Source organism: Myotis davidii, unplaced genomic scaffold (genome assembly GCF_000327345.1).
Source record: "Myotis davidii unplaced genomic scaffold, ASM32734v1 scaffold223, whole genome shotgun sequence".
In the NCBI taxonomy this organism is placed as follows: Eukaryota; Metazoa; Chordata; class Mammalia; order Chiroptera; family Vespertilionidae; genus Myotis; species Myotis davidii.
Genome location: NW_006294609.1, coordinates 1,647,951 through 1,653,073, shown reverse-complemented (window position 1 = coordinate 1,653,073; position 5,123 = coordinate 1,647,951). Strand labels below are relative to the sequence as shown.

At 56.9% G+C, this 5,123-nt stretch overlaps 1 protein-coding gene and 1 long non-coding RNA gene across 6 annotated transcripts in view; one reads left to right on the top strand and one right to left on the bottom strand.

Moving 5' to 3' along the window:
- Positions 1–490: 490 nt before the first annotated feature.
- Positions 491–5,123, top strand: part of PPM1F (protein phosphatase, Mg2+/Mn2+ dependent 1F) — a 28,688-nt gene continuing 24,055 nt past the window's right edge. For 2 of the 5 annotated variants that reach the window (XM_015567317.1, XM_015567316.1), the window contains exon 1: positions 4,269–4,347. The gene's annotated coding sequence lies outside the window, so the exon portion shown is untranslated. Of the gene's footprint in view, positions 728–4,250; positions 4,348–5,123 lie in introns of those variants that run through there. The other 3 variants (XM_006768866.2, XM_015567318.1, XM_015567319.1) reach the window with 3 other exon arrangements.
- Positions 2,608–5,123, bottom strand: part of LOC107183953 — a 20,984-nt gene continuing 18,468 nt past the window's right edge. Inside the window, exons 3-4 of the long non-coding RNA XR_001514771.1 lie at positions 4,523–4,525; positions 2,608–2,618 (exon numbers count right to left, since the gene is read on the bottom strand). This is a non-coding gene — a long non-coding RNA (uncharacterized LOC107183953). The remainder of the gene's footprint in view (positions 2,619–4,522; positions 4,526–5,123) is intronic.

The following is a 5,123-nucleotide window of genomic DNA, read 5'->3' as shown; positions in this document are numbered from 1 at the left end:
GAGTGCACCCCTCCCCACCTCACCGCTCCCCTCCGGAGCATTGGGGCCGGGCGCCTGCCCAGACCCCTAAACCCCCCCACACCCCCTCCCCTGCACCTTTGCAGGACTGCGTCTCTGCCCGAGCGCCCACACCCATGCCCGGCACACCCATGCCCGCTGCCGCCTTTGGCCCTCCCCCAGGTGCATTTCGGGGGTTTTGCTGAAAGCGGTGCCGGGGCCGCAGCAGCTTTGGCGGGACACATGCGGGACAGGGGACCCATCCCTGCAGCTGTGCGACCTCAGGCGAGCCCCTCAGCCCCTCTGTGCAGTAGGGAGAGGCTTTAGTGCAGGGCCTGGCGGGGTGGGGCCCAGGGCTGGTGATGGACTCCCCCCCAGCACCCCCACCCCCCCAGCCGGGCACACGTCCTGAATGACACCCGTCCTCACGGCATTCCCTAGGGCCAGATCTTTGGGTGGAGCTGTGCTCCCACTTGGCGGGGGAGACCCCAGGGCCGGCGGGCACTCTGAGGTCATCGCTCGCTCACTCCTGGCCTTTAGGCTTATGTCCGGCCTGTTGTCAGACTTCATTCTTCCTGCGCCGGAGATGGAACTGGAATAACAACGGCATCGGCATGGGCAGAGCCTGTCTGGTCCTTAGTGACCTGAGGGGGGCTGCTCACCGGCCCTGAGCCTGTTTCTTCCTCGGCCACGCGGCCTAACAGCTGTGCTTTCTGCTTAGTTGTAAGAGGTAAACAGACAGAGGTGCCCTTTGAAAGCAATCAACCTCCACACACGCTCTTTTGGAGAATTCCTTTGAGATACCGCCTGGTGCCACCCCTGCCTTTAAAGCCTTTCTCTGCTGCCCACTGTGTTCCACGGGGTGTTTTAGCTTCCTCTTCCAAGGTTCCCGACCTCAGGCCGCACATCTCAGCCCGCACCACCCACTGGTGGCGGAAGGAAGCCAGCCCCTCCCTCTGCCATCACACTTGCCAGGCCGGCCAGCTGGGTGCACAGAGGCAGTGTCAACACCTGAGAGGGCAGGGGTGGGCTTCCTGACCTCAGGGAGCTTGCAATCTGGTGAGAAAGTCAAGCCTGTGAAAGTGGTGGTTGCTCAACAATTGCCACAAAACTGTGCCCTTAAACATGGGTAGAATGGTCAATTGTATGTTGTGTACATTTTACCATAACATTTATACAGTGGGGCCTTGACTTACGAGTGTCCCGACTAACGAGTTTTTCGAGATACGAGCCGTCTCTCGGCCGATTTTTTGCTTTGAGTTGCGAGCTAAAATTCGGGTTACAAGCCAGCTTCAGGTACCCCACCGCTAGTTGGCGCAGCGAACGTCACAGTGAATGCCACAACATCGGCCCAGCATCACGTGTCTCACTCGTTCACTTTATGATTTGACAAACGAGTAATTTGATTTCCGAGCTCCGTCACGGAACAAATTAAACTCGTAAGTCAAGGCCCCACTGTATATGTATATATACACAAATTACATATATTTGTGTATATATACATGTGTGTGAGTGTGTGTGTGTGTGTGTGTGTGTAATCTATATGAAAAGATCTGGATGCATTTACAAACTCCAGTAGTTTTGCAGAAGTAAAGAAAGCAGATTCTCCTTTTGTAGAAAATTTTTAAACAATGAATACAATAGTTCTGTAACAGTGATGCACTTCAGTTTTGTAATAGTGATGCGGTTTGCTGTCTTTTTTTTCCCCACGAGGTTTCTGAAGTCAAGCAGGACTCAACAAGTATTTTGTCCAGACCTAGAAAAATGCAATCGTACAAATAAGCGTTAGTTGAGCTTATGAGTTAAAACTAGTGAACTAGAGGAAAGTCAGTATTTAAATGGGGGGGGGTGGGGATGGACTTTTTGCAAGCTAGGTGCCAGCAAAAGTGTTCTAGAGCCACAAAAGACAGAGGGCTGGACCTCAATGGTGTTGTGGGGCTTGGATTAGAGAGGTCTCGGGGCAAAATGCAAAGCCACCCTCCAGCAAGGCCCAGGAGCATGGAGGTGAGGGCTGTGCCAGCGCAGGGGGCACAGAAATGAAAAACAGGGCCACGAGAGAGGCTGAATCGGGCCGCTGACGGATGCAGGATGGGTGGGGTTTCCGTTGCACTCAGGGGCCAGTAGTCATGAGCCCCGTCGAGGGACACTGGGCAAGTTAGTTGGCCCTTGTGCTGCAGCCCCCACCTGTATAAAGCAGGGACAACAGGGTGTTGGGCGGTGAAAAGAGGTGATCCAGGAAGAGTACTCAAAGCAGCGATGGCACCTGTGGGCCCCTGGCAGATGTTAGCTGGCAGCACTGTCATTCCGGCCACTCTGGCTGCCCGCTGGTGAACGGTGCAGAGGGGGCATCATTCCAGGAGCCAGGCAGACTGTTGGAGGCAGGTGGCTTTGGGGGCTGGAGGCTCAGTATCCTCCCATACTCACCCCAGGTCTTTGGTGACAAACCCATGCTCAAGTCCCTCCTGAGCATCCCCCGTTGGAACATCCCTGCACCGGGCTCAGCGCTGCCTCCTCCTGCGCTGCCTGGGCCCGGGCCTGCATGGTCCCTGAGACTGTCCACCCAGTTGGTCCCGGGAGAGCTCAGGGCCACAGCATTGTCCTCCTGGCATTCCCAGGGCCACCTCTGGGTCCCCCTTTGGGTTAGGAATTCCTTGACACCCAGCCCCTCCCTCTGCCCTCCCCTCTTCATCCTTTATCTCTAGGCCCCAGGCTCCCAAGGGCTGGGACTGTTTTGCTCATATCCATGTGACTCCATCACAGAGTCGGGAGTCTGGAAAAAAGGAAGGGCAGGGAAGGAAATTACTCGTATGTCATAAACCAGCTGGGCCCCAGAGAACGGAAGCCATGTCCTGGTTCCCCTCCTTGCATCTCACCTCCTCTAGGTGATGCAGAAGCAGCAGGCAGGGTGACTCTGGGCCACCACCCACTGGTGTAGCGAAGGAGCCTTGAGAGTGAGCCAGCCCGCACCCCAGGCTGCAGGCCAACCCCGTCATACCTGTGCTGCCTCGCCCTCTGGACCCCCCAAGGCACGCTTGTTCCACTCAGGCTGCTGCCCAGGCCCACACTGGACGCTGGAAGTGGGGCACTGGGCACAGGGCACACGACCACGGCCCCCTGCGTGGTGAGCAGGGCCATGGCAGAGACCAGGGCTGCAGTGCAGAGAGGAGGACCCCCCCCCGAACCCCAAGGGAAACTGGCTCTGGGCAGAGACCAGGGCTGCAGTGCAGAGAGGAGGGTCCCCCAACCCCAAGGGAAACTGGCTCTCTTGGGAGGGGAGGGGGTTCCTGGCATAGAAAACAGTACCCCAAGGCCAGGAGGCTCCCGCGTTACAAAATGTCCAGCGGCACCACCACCAGCCGGTGAGGTCGAAGGCGAAGGGCCTTGAACTCTGTCCTTGAACCCTGTGGGCCAGGGTTCTCAAACTGGGGCCCTCCGTGCCTTCTGGGAGGTCAGTGAGGACGCTGCCTTTTTGTTTGGACCCTGAGATTTCAGTGCCTGTGGAGTATTTGTTTCTGGGCTCAGCCTTTCCCAGCCCGACCTGGGGCACTCAGTGTTGCTTGGGGCAGCTTTGCATTACAGTTCTCTTCTCTAAGCGGCAGGAGGCCAGAACTCCCAATGCAGAGGAGGCCTCTTTTTCTGCCCAGGGGTGTCCAAGCCTGCTGGGAAATTTCTTGCTGTCCTCTTGTTGTTGTCATTGGCTTGATTCTTGTGTCTGTGGCCCTGGTGGGGCCTGGCTGGCCGTCCTCCCAAGCTGACCCTCGCCAGCCCACAGGGCTCCCAGACTTCCTTACCCTGGTGGTTGTAATGCAGTGGTCTCCCTTCTCTATTTTACATTCTTGAGCTTTTAACCCTTTGCCTTTGTAATCTGGGGTTGCGTTGCATTCACGTCTACTTATGAGTAAATGGAAGGATAACAGTGAACTTGAGTCCATCCCCATGTCCTGTCACACGTGGCCCCATTCCTACGTAATTGCTGTGTGTCTCCTTTTAAAAATTAACTTTTGCCCAGGCTGGTGCGACTCAGTTGGTGTGAGTGTCGCTCCGTGCACTGAAAGATAGCAGGTTCAAATACCGGCCAGGGCACATACCAGGTGTGGGTTCAAGCCCTGGTTGGGCGTGTGCAGGAGGCAACCAATCGGTGTTTCTCTCTCACATCAATGTCTCTCTTTTTCTCTCTCTCGAAATTAATACATTTTAAAAAAAAAGGAACACTATTTTTCTGGGGGACAAATTTGTGGAATTCACTCCCAAAGAAAGTTTCCCAGCCTGGATGCTGTGGAGAGGAAGAGAGGAAGGGGCAAGAGTGAGGAGCCTGTCAGGAGCAGGTGGCCACGGGAGGTGACTCCCCAGGTGTGTGTGTGATGAAGGGAGCGGGCAGAGGCTAACCCCGAGGGGCAGTGGATGGAAGACTGTGGGGTTGTTTGGTTCTGGGGGGCTGTGAGTAGGAGGCGGGAGTCCAGTGGACCCTTGGGGCCCTGGGTTGTCTGACAGACAGGGCCTTTGCTGCATACAAACTGAGCCAGACAGGCTGGGGAGAGAGGGGCCGGGTTTGAGGTGGAGAGGGTGGTACTCAGCTGGGGGAGAGGGGCTGGAGTCCCTCATTGGGGTGAAAGATGGGGGTGACAGACACATTCCAGATGTGAGAGAAGTGGGGTGAGGGACGGGAGGGATGATGGGCTTGGGCTCCAGAATCCCCCCATGACCCCATCATCTATTCTTGGGCGAAGGTCTGCCCCCACCCCAAGCTTCAGTGTCCCCATCTGTGAAATGGGGGCTCATCCTGGCTCCCAGAGAGTTTCAGGTAACGCACAGGGGCTGGCAGCTAGTAAGCCCTCTGCCTTCCTAAGTTGCCGGGAGGAAGAGCCCTTGAGGCTGTGGCTGTGCCCGGGACAGTCAGGTCTGTGGCCTGTGCCCGTCCTCCAGCTGGGCCTCAGGACGCCTGGACTCCTCCTGGTGCCTTGACCGCATTCCAAACTCCCCTGATGGTCCTGGGTTAACCCTCTGCTTCTCCCCTGCCCACACCCTCAGGCACCCCACAGCCTGGTGCCTTCTGAAATAGCCCAGGGCGAGCTCTCCCCTGCATGTGGGCTCTGCCACCATCCTGTCCAGGCCCTTTCTTTCTTCCC